Consider the following 14,458-nt stretch of genomic DNA (forward strand, 5'->3'; position numbering starts at 1 on the left):
GAAACTGATGTGCAGCGTCTCCGCAACAGAAACTGATGTGCTGCGTCTCCGCGTCAGAAACTGATGTGCTGCGTCTCCGCAACAGAAACTGATGTGCTGCGTCTCCGCAACAGAAACTGATGCGCTGCGTCTCCGCAACAGAAACTGATGTGCAGCGTCTCCGCAACAGAAACTGATGTGCTGCGTCTCCGCGTCAGAAACTGATGTGCTGCGTCTCCGCAACAGAAACTGATGTGCTGCGTCTCCGCAACAGAAACTGATGCGCTGCGTCTCCGCAACAGAAACTGATGTGCAGCGTCTCCGCAACAGAAACTGATGTGCAGCGTCTCCGCAACAGAAACTGATGTGCTGCGTCTCCGCAACAGAAACTGATGTGCTGCGTCTCCGCGTCAGAAACTGATGTGCTGCGTCTCCGCGTCAGAAACTGATGTGCTGCGTCTCCGCAACAGAAACTGATGTGCTGCGTCTTGTAAATCCGCGCCGCTGGTGAGTTTACGCAGCGTCACATAGAAGCACAGTGGGCGTGGGATTATGATAAATCATCCAGTGTGCTTGTGATGTAGAACGCAGCGTTTTGGATGCAGAGCAGGTGAGCGGCGTCCAAATTGCTGCCATTATGGAGCGTGGGCTCATAGCCTTATAGGAACAAGAGAAATATTTGTCTTCACCTCAGTATACAGGCACCATAAATATACATTGTTATATATACAATGTATTTATATGAGCTGTATACTCTGCTACTGGATTCATAGCAATATAGAGTCAAGATAACCACAATCTCCCATCTTTATCATTATGGAATGTAGCTCAGTGGTTACAGCACACAGCCTGCGAGCATTGAGAAGCATGGTGACACTGAGCGTGTGAGTCCTGGGTGACACCAATGACCGGAGTGAGAGGAAGTGAATGTATACTTTCATTTTTGCACTAAGAAGAGATGATTGGCCCCGCCCCCGAGGAGGAGGAGCTACAGAGCGATAAGAACCTCAGAGAGAGGCAAGTATAGAAGCCGGGAAAACAGCTGAGTCATGACAGGACGCAGGGCCAGTCCGCGGAAACCGGGATTGGTGGGAGCTATGGAGACATTTCCCGGAGCTGAGCAGAGTTTATCCCTCTTTCTATTCTGGGAACCTTTGCAGTTCTGCTTCCAGGACCTGTGATGATGTCACAGTCATGTGATCAGTCACATGGGGGGAGGAGCAGGATGGGGCTTGTAGGAAGTGAAGGGTTTTCTGTGTAGGAAGCGGCCACAGGTAAGAGCTGAAGCTGAGGAGAAGTCTACACTGGGGACCGGTAATGAGGGAGCAGGGACTGTGTGATAGAGGGGACAGGACTCAGTCCTGGAGGAAGCACCGGGACTCTACACTGGGGACCGGTAATGAGGGAGCAGGGACTGTGTGATAGAGGGGACAGGACTCAGTCCTGGGGGAAGCACCGGGACTCTACACTGGGGACCGGTAATGAGGGAGCAGGGACTGTGTGATAGAGGGGACAGGACTCAGTCCTGGGGGAAGCACCGGGACTCTGCACTGGGGAACGGTAATAAGGGAGCAGGGACTGTTTGATAGAGGGGACAGGACTCAGTCCTGGGGGAAGCACCGGGACTCTGCACTGGGGACCGGTAATGAGGGAGCAGGGACTGTGTGATAGAGGGGACAGGACTCAGTCCTGGGGGAAGCACCGGGACTCTACACTGGGGACCGGTAATGAGGGAGCAGGGACTGTGTGATAGAGGGGACAGGACTCAGTCCTGGAGGAAGCACCGGGACTCTACACTGGGGACCGGTAATGAGAGAGCAGGGACTGTGTGATAGAGGGGACAGGACTCAGTCCTGGGGGAAGCACCGGGACTCTGCACTGGGGACCGGTAATGAGAGAGCAGGAACTGTGTGATAGAGGGGACAGGACTCAGTCCTGGGGGAAGCACCGGGACTCTGCACTGGGGACCAGTAATGAGGGAGCAGGGACTGTGTGATAGAGGGGACAGGACTCAGTCCTGGAGGAAGCACCGGGACTCTACACTGGGGACCGGTAATGAGGGAGCAGGGACTGTGTGATAGAGGGGACAGGACTCAGTCCTGGGGGAAGCATCGGGACTCTACACTGGGGACCGGTAATGAGGGAGCAGGGACTGTGTGATAGAGGGGACAGGACTCAGTCCTGGGGGAAGCACCGGGACTCTACACTGGGGACCGGTAATGAGGGAGCAGGGACTGTGTGATAGAGGGGACAGGACTCAGTCCTGGGGGAAGCACCGGGACTCTACACTGGGGACCGGTAATGAGGGAGCAGGGACTGTGTGATAGAGGGGACAGGACTCAGTCCTGGAGGAAGCACCGGGACTCTACACTGGGGACCGGTAATGAGGGAGCAGGGACTGTGTGATAGAGGGGACAGGACTCAGTCCTGGAGGAAGCACCGGGACTCTACACTGGGGACCGGTAATGAGGGAGCAGGGACTGTGTGATAGAGGGGACAGGACTCAGTCCTGGAGGAAGCACCGGGACTCTACACTGGGGACCGGTAATGAGGGAGCAGGGACTGTGTGATAGAGGGGACAGGACTCAGTCCTGGAGGAAGCACCGGGACTCTACACTGGGGACCGGTAATGAGGGAGCAGGGACTGTGTGATAGAGGGGACAGGACTCAGTCCTGGGGGAAGCACCTGGACTCTGCACTGGGGACCGGTAATGAGGGAGCAGGGACTGTGTGATAGAGGGGACAGGACTCAGTCCTGGGGGAAGCACCGGGACTCTGCACTGGGGACCGGTAATGAGGGAGCAGGGACTGTGTGATAGAGGGGACAGGACTCAGTCCTGGGGGAAGCACCGGGACTCTACACTGGGGACCGGTAATGAGGGAGCAGGGACTGTGTGATAGAGGGGACAGGACTCAGTCCTGGAGGAAGCACCGGGACTCTACACTGGGGACCGGTAATGAGGGAGCAGGGACTGTGTGATAGAGGGGACAGGACTCAGTCCTGGAGGAAGCACCGGGACTCTACACTGGGGACCGGTAATGAGGGAGCAGGGACTGTGTGATAGAGGGGACAGGACTCAGTCCTGGAGGAAGCACCGGGACTCTACACTGGGGACCGGTAATGAGGGAGCAGGGACTGTGTGATAGAGGGGACAGGACTCAGTCCTGGAGGAAGCACCGGGACTCTACACTGGGGACCGGTAATGAGGGAGCAGGGACTGTGTGATAGAGGGGACAGGACTCAGTCCTGGGGGAAGCACCTGGACTCTGCACTGGGGACCGGTAATGAGGGAGCAGGGACTGTGTGATAGAGGGGACAGGACTCAGTCCTGGGGGAAGCACCGGGACTCTGCACTGGGGACCGGTAATGAGGTAGCAGGGACTGTGTGATAGAGGGGACAGGACTCAGTCCTGGGGGAAGCACCTGGACTCTGCACTGGGGACCGGTAATGAGGGAGCAGGGACTGTGTGATAGAGGGGACAGGACTCAGTCCTGGGGGAAGCACCTGGACTCTGCACTGGGGACCGGTAATGAGGGAGCAGGGACTGTGTGATAGAGGGGACAGGACTCAGTCCTGGGGGAAGCACCGGGACTCTGCACTGGGGAGCGGTAATGAGGGAGCAGGGACTGTGTGATAGAGGGGACAGGACTCAGTCCTGGGGGAAGCACCGGGACTCTACACTGGGGACCGGTAATGAGGGAGCAGGGACTGTGTGATAGAGGGGACAGGACTCAGTCCTGGGGGAAGCACCGGGACTCTGCACTGGGGACCGGTAATGAGGGAGCAGGGACTGTGTGATAGAGGGGACAGGACTCAGTCCTGGGGGAAACACCGGTACTCTGCACTAGGGACCGGTAATGAGGGAGCAGGGACTGTGTGATAGAGGGGACAGGACTCAGTCCTGGAGGAAGCACCGGGACTCTACACTGGGGACCGGTAATGAGGGAGCAGGGACTGTGTGATAGAGGGGACAGGACTCAGTCCTGGGGGAAGCACCGGGACTCTACACTGGGGACCGGTAATGAGGGAGCAGGGACTGTGTGATAGAGGGGACAGGACTCAGTCCTGGGGGAAGCACCGGGACTCTGCACTGGGGACCGGTAATGAGGGAGCAGGGACTGTGTGATAGAGGGGACAGGACTCAGTCCTGGGGGAAGCACCGGGACTCTACACTGGGGACCGGTAATGAGGGAGCAGGGACTGTGTGATAGAGGGGACAGGACTCAGTCCTGGGGGAAGCACCGGGACTCTGCACTGGGGACCGGTAATGAGGGAGCAGGGACTGTGTGATAGAGGGGACAGGACTCAGTCCTGGAGGAAGCACCGGGACTCTACACTGGGGACCGGTAATGAGGGAGCAGGGACTGTGTGATAGAGGGGACAGGACTCAGTCCTGGGGGAAGCATCGGGACTCTACACTGGGGACCGGTAATGAGGGAGCAGGGACTGTTTGATAGAGGGGACAGGACTCAGTCCTGGGGGAAGCACCGGGACTCTACACTGGGGACCGGTAATGAGGGAGCAGGGACTGTGTGATAGAGGGGACAGGACTCAGTCCTGGGGGAAGCACCGGGACTCTACACTGGGGACCGGTAATGAGGGAGCAGGGACTGTGTGATAGAGGGGACAGGACTCAGTCCTGGAGGAAGCACCGGGACTCTACACTGGGGACCGGTAATGAGGGAGCAGGGACTGTGTGATAGAGGGGACAGGACTCAGTCCTGGAGGAAGCACCGGGACTCTACACTGGGGACCGGTAATGAGGGAGCAGGGACTGTGTGATAGAGGGGACAGGACTCAGTCCTGGGGGAAGCACCGGGACTCTGCACTGGGGACCGGTAATGAGGGAGCAGGGACTGTGTGATAGAGGGGACAGGACTCAGTCCTGGGGGAAACACCGGTACTCTGCACTAGGGACCGGTAATGAGGGAGCAGGGACTGTGTGATAGAGGGGACAGGACTCAGTCCTGGAGGAAGCACCGGGACTCTACACTGGGGACCGGTAATGAGGGAGCAGGGACTGTGTGATAGAGGGGACAGGACTCAGTCCTGGGGGAAGCACCGGGACTCTACACTGGGGACCGGTAATGAGGGAGCAGGGACTGTGTGATAGAGGGGACAGGACTCAGTCCTGGGGGAAGCACCGGGACTCTGCACTGGGGACCGGTAATGAGGGAGCAGGGACTGTGTGATAGAGGGGACAGGACTCAGTCCTGGGGGAAGCACCGGGACTCTACACTGGGGACCGGTAATGAGGGAGCAGGGACTGTGTGATAGAGGGGACAGGACTCAGTCCTGGGGGAAGCACCGGGACTCTGCACTGGGGACCGGTAATGAGGGAGCAGGGACTGTGTGATAGAGGGGACAGGACTCAGTCCTGGAGGAAGCACCGGGACTCTACACTGGGGACCGGTAATGAGGGAGCAGGGACTGTGTGATAGAGGGGACAGGACTCAGTCCTGGGGGAAGCATCGGGACTCTACACTGGGGACCGGTAATGAGGGAGCAGGGACTGTGTGATAGAGGGGACAGGACTCAGTCCTGGGGGAAGCACCGGGACTCTACACTGGGGACCGGTAATGAGGGAGCAGGGACTGTGTGATAGAGGGGACAGGACTCAGTCCTGGGGGAAGCACAGGGACTCTACACTGGGGACCGGTAATGAGGGAGCAGGGACTGTGTGATAGAGGGGACAGGACTCAGTCCTGGAGGAAGCACCGGGACTCTACACTGGGGACCGGTAATGAGGGAGCAGGGACTGTGTGATAGAGGGGACAGGACTCAGTCCTGGAGGAAGCACCGGGACTCTACACTGGGGACCGGTAATGAGGGAGCAGGGACTGTGTGATAGAGGGGACAGGACTCAGTCCTGGAGGAAGCACCGGGACTCTACACTGGGGACCGGTAATGAGGGAGCAGGGACTGTGTGATAGAGGGGACAGGACTCAGTCCTGGAGGAAGCACCAGGACTCTACACTGGGGACCGGTAATGAGGGAGCAGGGACTGTGTGATAGAGGGGACAGGACTCAGTCCTGGAGGAAGCACCGGGACTCTACACTGGGGACCGGTAATGAGGGAGCAGGGACTGTGTGATAGAGGGGACAGGACTCAGTCCTGGGGGAAGCACCTGGACTCTGCACTGGGGACCGGTAATGAGGGAGCAGGGACTGTGTGATAGAGGGGACAGGACTCAGTCCTGGGGGAAGCACCGGGACTCTACACTGGGGACCGGTAATGAGGGAGCAGGGACTGTGTGATAGAGGGGACAGGACTCAGTCCTGGGGGAAGCACCGGGACTCTACACTGGGGACCGGTAATGAGGGAGCAGGGACTGTGTGATAGAGGGGACAGGACTCAGTCCTGGAGGAAGCACCGGGACTCTACACTGGGGACCGGTAATGAGGGAGCAGGGACTGTGTGATAGAGGGGACAGGACTCAGTCCTGGAGGAAGCACCGGGACTCTGCACTGGGGACCGGTAATGAGGGAGCAGGGACTGTGTGATAGAGGGGACAGGACTCAGTCCTGGGGGAAGCACCGGGACTCTGCACTGGGGACCGGTAATGAGGGAGCAGGGACTGTGTGATAGAGGGGACAGGACTCAGTCCTGGGGGAAGCACCGGGACTCTACACTGGGGACCGGTAATGAGGGAGCAGGGACTGTGTGATAGAGGGGACAGGACTCAGTCCTGGGGGAAGCACCTGGACTCTGCACTGGGGACCGGTAATGAGGGAGCAGGGACTGTGTGATAGAGGGGACAGGACTCAGTCCTGGGGGAAGCACCGGGACTCTGCACTGGGGACCGGTAATGAGGTAGCAGGGACTGTGTGATAGAGGGGACAGGACTCAGTCCTGGGGGAAGCACCGGGACTCTGCACTGGGGACCGGTAATGAGGTAGCAGGGACTGTGTGATAGAGGGGACAGGACTCAGTCCTGGGGGAAGCACCGGGACTCTGCACTGGGGACCGGTAATGAGGGAGCAGGGACTGTGTGATAGAGGGGACAGGACTCAGTCCTGGGGGAAGCACCGGGACTCTGCACTGGGGACCGGTAATGAGGGAGCAGGGACTGTGTGATAGAGGGGACAGGACTCAGTCCTGGGGGAAACACCGGTACTCTGCACTAGGGACCGGTAATGAGGGAGCAGGGACTGTGTGATAGAGGGGACAGGACTCAGTCCTGGAGGAAGCACCGGGACTCTACACTGGGGACCGGTAATGAGGGGACAGGACTCAGTCCTGGGGGAAGCACCGGGACTCTACACTGGGGACCGGTAATGAGGGAGCAGGGACTGTGTGATAGAGGGGACAGGACTCAGTCCTGGGGGAAGCACCGGGACTCTGCACTGGGGACCGGTAATGAGGGAGCAGGGACTGTGTGATAGAGGGGACAGGACTCAGTCCTGGGGGAAACACCGGTACTCTGCACTAGGGACCGGTAATGAGGGAGCAGGGACTGTGTGATAGAGGGGACAGGACTCAGTCCTGGAGGAAGCACCGGGACTCTACACTGGGGACCGGTAATGAGGGAGCAGGGACTGTGTGATAGAGGGGACAGGACTCAGTCCTGGGGGAAGCACCGGGACTCTGCACTGGGGACCGGTAATGAGGGAGCAGGGACTGTGTGATAGAGGGGATAGGACTCAGTCCTGGAGGAAGCACCGGGACTCTGCACTGGGGACCGGTAATGAGGGAGCAGGGACTGTGTGATAGAGGGGACAGGACTCAGTCCTGGGGGAAGCACCGGGACTCTACACTGGGGACTGGTAATGAGGGAGCAGGGACTGTGTGATAGAGAGGACAGGACTCAGTCCTGGAGGAAGCACCGGGACTCTACACTGGGGACCGGTAATGAGGGAGCAGGGACTGTGTGATAGAGGGGACAGGACTCAGTCCTGGAGGAAGCACCGGGACTCTACACTGGGGACCGGTAATGAGGGAGCAGGGACTGTGTGATAGAGAGGACAGGACTCAGTCCTGGAGGAAGCACCGGGACTCTACACTGGGGACCGGTAATGAGGGAGCAGGGACTGTGTGATAGAGGGGACAGGACTCAGTCCTGGAGGAAGCACCGGGACTCTACACTGGGGATCGGTAATGAGGGAGCAGGGACTGTGTGATAGAGGGGACAGGACTCAGTCCTGGGGGAAACATCGGGACTCTGCACTGGGGACCGGTAATGAGGGAGCAGGGACTGTGTGATAGAGGGGACAGGACTCAGTCCTGGAGGAAGCACCGGGACTCTACACTGGGGACCGGTAATGAGGGAGCAGGGACTGTGTGATAGAGGGGACAGGACTCAGTCCTGGAGGAAGCACCGAGACTCTACACTGGGGACCGGTAATGAGGGAGCAGGGACTGTGTAATAGAGGGGACAGGACTCAGTCCTGGGGGAAGCACCGGGACTCTACACTGGGGACCGGTAATGAGGGAGCAGGGACTGTGTGATAGAGGGGACAGGACTCAGTCCTGGAGGAAACACCGGGACTCTACACTGGGGACCGGTAATGAGGGAGCAGGGACTGTGTGATAGAGGAGACAGGACTCAGTCCTGGGGGAAGCACCGGGACTCTGCACTGGGGACCGGTAATGAGGGAGCAGGGACTGTGTGATAGAGGGGACAGGACTCAGTCCTGGAGGAAGCACCGGGACTCTGCACTGGGGACCGGTAATGAGGGAGCAGGGACTGTGTGATAGAGGGGACCGGACTCAGTCCTGGGGGAAGCATCGGGACTCTCTTCACATTAGGGTCAGGTCAGAGGGATTATTTGGTAGAGAAATAGGAGCTCTAGCACCGAGGATATTTTCCTTTGTACTTCACCTTTATGCTTGCTGACTGTATTTATATACACCTGTGCGCTCGCTGACTGTGTTCATATACTCCTGTATTTACACCTGTGCGCTCGTTGACTGTGTTTATAGACTCCTTTATTTACACCTGTGCTCTCGCTGATTGTAGTCATATACTCCTATATTTCTCTTTCCCCATGACGGCACCACGGAGAGAGGGGATCCGCCCTTCAAGGACAGGAAACCTACAGATAAAAAGGGCGGCACCTCTCTCCCGCATCAGTTTGTTTCCTGTCCTTGACAGGGACCTACGGATGAAAAATCCTGAAGAAAGAAGATTTTACTTACCAGGCCCGACCAGTCCTACTCAGGCAGCGGGGGTGCGGTGTCCTTAAGCGCCACAGCTGGGGTCAGCGGGCCTCCAGGGTGGCAGGGAGCCGCGAAGCTGAGCCGCGGTCTCCTGTGGCGTCGGTCCCAGGCGGTAAGTATAGGGGGTCCGGGTCTCGTGTTGGAGTAGGCCTGAGCCCTGGGCCCAGGGTACCTGGGCCTTGTGCAGCGCGCGCCCCGCATGCTTGCTGGATAGCGATTCGGCGTTTGGGCGGGTGCGCGCGCGCTGACGCTCCCCCACGCGCGCCCGGAAGTGACGCGGCCGCAGATCCCTATGGGAGCGGCACGTTCAAACACGCGCACGGGAAAGGCCTAACATGTAGGACACAGCGGTGCCCTGGCCAAAGGGGGGGCGCTCCCCGCTTCGGTATTGGAGGGGGAGGGGGCGGTCCCCTGCATAGCTTAAATAGCCAGGGAAGCAATGGGAAAATGCTTCCTGGCATACATTGAGATCAGCAGTATGAGTGACCAGGAGCCCCAGGAGGTGCAGCCCCTGCGCCCCCACTCACCATCTCAATCACCATCGCCTCAGAGGAAACGCACGAAACGACCCTCCAGCGGCCCTCCGCGTCAACATACTCAAGGTGACGGAGGAAGCGATCTGTCCGGCAGGTCTTCTCAGCGTGGCAAAGATTCCGGCACGGCATCAGCCTCGGCGAAAGACCCAGCTACCAGAGCAGGTTCCTCTTCGAATGCTATATTCCCTCTCTCTTTCGTCTGGGCGGTAAGTGATCTTCGTGAAAGTTCACTTGTAACTTGGGCCCTCTCTTTTTTCTTCTTAGGGAAGGAAGAGCATGGGGAAGTTTAAACACAGGGCCTGCGCACTTTGCGCAGCGGATCTACCCACCACATGGCAAAAGAGACTATGTAGCTCATGCATCGAGCAAACCATCTGTGAGGAGACCCCTAAGTTTGCTACCGAGCTCAGATCCCTGATAAAATCGCAAGTCGAAGATACCTTTAAATCCCTCCAAAAGGAGGGGAAGAAGCATAAAAAAACTAGGTACCTTTCCCCGGTGTCAGAGTCTAGTAAATCACATGAGGAAGTTGCGGTATCTAAATCATCCTGTTCATCATCTGCTTCCTCATCTTCAGAGGACGGGGGTCGTAACTGTTTCCCTATAGACGGAACAGATAGCTTAATCAAAGCAGTTAGGTCCACCATGGGGTTTGTAGACCCTCACCCCAAAAAGTCCATCCAAGAGATAATGTTCAGTGGCTTAGGTCAGAAAAGAAAGAGATCCTTCCCTCTTAATGATCAGGTACACTATCTGATTAAGAGAGAATGGAAGAAGCCAGAGAGGAAAGGGTTGTTGGCCCCGAAAAGGAAATACCCCTTTGAGGACCCTGTATGCTTTTTCTGGAATAAAGCGCCAAAAATTGACGTGGCGATAGCCAAAGCCTCTAAAAAATATTCCCTGCCGTTTGAAGACATGGGGGTACTCAAAGACCCTATGGACAAAAAAGCTAACTCCTTTCTGAAAGGAGCCTGGGAAACGGCAGGGGGGAGGGGGTTAAAACCTGCAGTGGCAGCCACTTGCACAGCCAGATCCTTGATGGTTTGGCTGGACCAGCTGGAATCTCAGCTAAAAGACAAGGCTTCAAGGGAGGATATTATAGGGGCCATCCCTGTGATGAAAGGCGCAGCGGCTTTTCTGGCAGACGCCTCAGCCGACTCCGTCAGACTGGCAGCCAGAGCAGGGAGTTTTTCAAATGCAGCTAGGCGGGCCCTATGGCTCAAATGCTGGCCAGGCGACCTCCAAACATAATCCAAACCGTGCTCCATCCCGTGTGAAGGGGAATTTTTGTTCGGATCTACCCTGGATGACATCCTGGATAAAGCCGGGGATGACAAAAAACGATTTCCTGTCGTCTCCGGTTCATCATTCAGGAAGGGTTTTCGGAGCAAAAATTCATGCGAAGGAGGCCCCCCAAAGATCAAGAAGCCCGCCCAATGAAACGCAGCTCCAGGTGGGGGGAAGACTGCTCCATTTCCTCCCAGCCTGGGAAAAGATTTCAAATGTGGGCTGGATTTTGGGCCTGATAAAATCTGGGCTAAAACTCCAGTTCCTCTCCACTCCTCGAGGAAATTTCACAGTAACCCCCGTAAGGTCCTCAGTGGTAGAGCAGTTGACTCTAGAACAGGAAGTCCTAGACCTAGTGGACAGAGCAGTCCCCCCCCCTCCCCCTTTTCCTCAGGAGAAAACCGGACGGTACACTCAGGACTATCGTGAACCTGAAGAAATTGAACAAGTTCTTGAATATACAACCTTTCAAGATGGAATCAATAAAAACTTGTGTGAAATTACTGTTTCCAGGCTGTTTCATGACGGTCTTAGACCTAAAAGACGCCTACTATCATGTCCCCATTCACAGAGACTACCAGAAATTCCTGAGGGTAGCAATACCAATAAGGGGCTCAATCAGACACTTTCAGTATGCGGCTCTTCCCTTCGGGTTAGCAATAGCCCCAAGAGTCTTCACGAAAGTGGTGTCGGAAGTCATGGCTCATCTGAGGGAGAGGAACATCCTGATAGTCCCATACCTAGACGATCTACTGGTTATAGGCAACTCATTCAGCCACTGCAAAGACCAGCTAGCAGTAGTCATGGATTCTTTGACGAGTTTGGGACGGCTTCTAAATCTAAAAAAATCCAGATTGGAGCCAGTTCAGCTACAGGAATACTTAGGTATCCTGTTAGATTCAAGGAGTCAGGAATGCCGTCTTCCGGAAGGGAAAGTCCAAAATATGATAGCCCGTGTGTCCTATGTGGAAAAGCATCCGGTTATGACACTAAGGGGAGCAATGTCCCTCCTAGGTTCTATGACTGCCTGCATCCCAGGTGTCCGCTGGGCTCAGTTGCACACCAGGGTCTTACAATGGGAGATCTTGGGGGTGGAAAAATCTCTAAGAGGGCACTTAGAAGGTCGACTGACCTTATCCTCAAAAACTTTACTTTCCCTAGCATGGTGGACAAAGGAAGAAAATCTAGGCAGGGGTGTCCCATGGACAATATCGGCACCCCAGATTCTGACGACAGATGCAAGCCCCAGGGGGTGGGGGGCTCATCTAGACGACCGAGTGGCTCAGGGGGTCTGGGCAAAGGGGGTGGAAGGTTCTTCCTCCAACATGAAAGAACTTCTGATGGTGAAGTATGGCCTCTTGGAATTTCTAAATGTGTTAAAAGGTCACCACGTGAGAGTGTTCTCGGACAACCGGGTAGTGGTGGCATATCTAAATCACCAGGGGGGTACCCAGTCCCAGTCCATCTCCCTTCTTCAGGCGTCAAACTCCATCCTCCACATAGCAGAGAGAAATTTAGAGTCCTTATCAGCTCTGCACATAAAAGGGTCAATGAACATCACGGCGGACTTCCTAAGCCGGACCCAGTTGAAACAGGGCGAATGGGACCTGAACCAGCTAGTGTTCAAAAAGATCACGAGGGCTTGGGGAATCCCATGTATAGACCTATTCGCCGACTGGAAAAACAAAAAGGTGGACACGGTTTGCTCGATCGACCCCAGGGGGAACCCAGTAGCACTAGACGCTTTTTTGATTCCATGGGACCACCAGCTAGTATATGCCTTTCCTCCGATTGCTCTCATTCCGGCAGTTCTGAGGAAGATCAGGGAAGACGAGGCGAATGTGATCCTGATCGCCCCCTTCTGGCCAAGAAGGCCTTGGTTTTCCTGGCTGAGGATCATGTCCGTCTCCGACCCCTGGGTCCTCCCGGAATTTCCGGACCTGCTGTCTCAGGGTCCAGTACTCCACCCGCAGGTAACAAACCTGCACTTGACAGCTTGGAATTTGAGAGGTAACTCTTGAGGGATAAAGGGTTTTCCCCCCAATCTAATCTCTACCTTGCTGCAGAGTAGGAAACCTGTAACTACTAGGCTCTACGGGAAAACTTGGAAGAAATTCCTTTCCTTTGCAGGTTCGGATATAGTAGGGGAGGCCCCCGTGGTTACCATCCTGGAGTTCCTTCAGAGGGGGTTGGAGCTGGGGTTGGCCACGAGCACGCTGAAGGTTCAGGTTGCAGCTCTGGGAGCCCTGTATAACTGCAACCTGGCAAGGGATAGATGGGTCTCCAGGTTCATCAGAGCATCTCATAGATCCAGGCCCATCCCCTCCCGGAAGGCTCCTCCGTGGGATTTAAATCTTGTTCTCTCAGCCCTGACCAGAGGCCCCTTTGAACCACTAGGGGAAGCGTCCCTTAAAATCTTGTCCCTTATGACTTCCCTTCTGGTAGCCCTCACCTCGGCTCGCCGCATTAGTGACATCCAAGCATTATCCGCGGGACCCCCCTTTACGCAGATTCTAGACGACAGAGTGACGCTTAGGACCGACCCAGCGTACCTTCCTAAGGTGGGATCCTTTTTTCACAGGTCACAGGAGGTCACCCTCCCTTCCTTCTGCGCAGCCCCAAAAAAACAAGGGGGAAGAGGCCCTTCACGCCTTGGACGTCAGGAGGGGCATTATGCAATATTTAGAGGCCACACGGGAGTGTAGGAAGGACAGGGCTCTTTTTGTGTGCTTCCAGGGATCTCGGAAGGGACCGAAAGCTTCCAAGGGAACCCTGGCGAGGTGGATAAGGGAAGCCATTTCCCTGGCTTATTCCTCAAGCTGGGAAACAGCGCCAGTGGTCCTAAGGGCTCACTCGACGAGGGCTGTGGCAGCCTCCTGGGTGGAGAAGGCCGGAGCTTCAATCGAACAGATATGTAGAGCGGCGACCTGGTCTTCTCCCTCCACGTTCTTTAAACACTACCGGCTGGATCTAACATAGTCTTCAGATCTTACCTTTGGCAGAAGGGTTCTGGAAGCGGTGGTCCCTCCCTAATCTTCACTGCTCTGCAATCTCTCCGTGGTGCCGTCATGGGGAAAGAGAAAGAGTAGTTACTTACCGGTAACGAAATTTCTCGGAACCCATGACTGCACCCGTACATTCCCTCCCCCTTTTTTTCTTACACATGGGTGTGCACAATCATTACTACCTGTTTGTTTAGTCACAGGGTGTGTCTGGGAAAAATATAAATAAAAAAAAAATAAATACATATATAATATATATAAATAAAAATGCCATATTTGGTGTTACTAACCTGGCGGTCCTCTCGGTGCTCTGTAAACCAACTGATGCGGGAGAGAGGTGCCGCCCTTTTTATCTGTAGGTTTCCTGTCCTTGAAGGGCGGATCCCCTCTCTCCGTGGTGCCGTCATGGGTTCCGAGAAATTTCTTTACCGGTAAGTAACTACTCTTTTCACCTGCACGCTCGCTGACTGTACTCATATACTCCTGTATTTA

The 14,458-nt window shown here is 56.0% G+C and overlaps 1 protein-coding gene across 1 annotated transcript in view; it reads left to right on the forward strand.

The window, feature by feature from the left end:
- The first annotated feature begins 1,211 nt into the window (after positions 1–1,211).
- LOC141270715 (uncharacterized) overlaps positions 1,212–14,458 on the forward strand; it is a 669,979-nt gene continuing 656,732 nt past the window's right edge. Inside the window, exon 1 of the mRNA XM_073680799.1 lies at positions 1,212–1,253. The gene's annotated coding sequence lies outside the window, so the exon portion shown is untranslated. The remainder of the gene's footprint in view (positions 1,254–14,458) is intronic.

Source organism: Phyllobates terribilis, unplaced genomic scaffold (genome assembly GCF_046119375.1).
Source record: "Phyllobates terribilis strain yellow unplaced genomic scaffold, ASM4611937v1 Scaffold_5__5_contigs__length_657084704, whole genome shotgun sequence".
NCBI lineage: Eukaryota > Metazoa > Chordata > Amphibia > Anura > Dendrobatidae > Phyllobates > Phyllobates terribilis.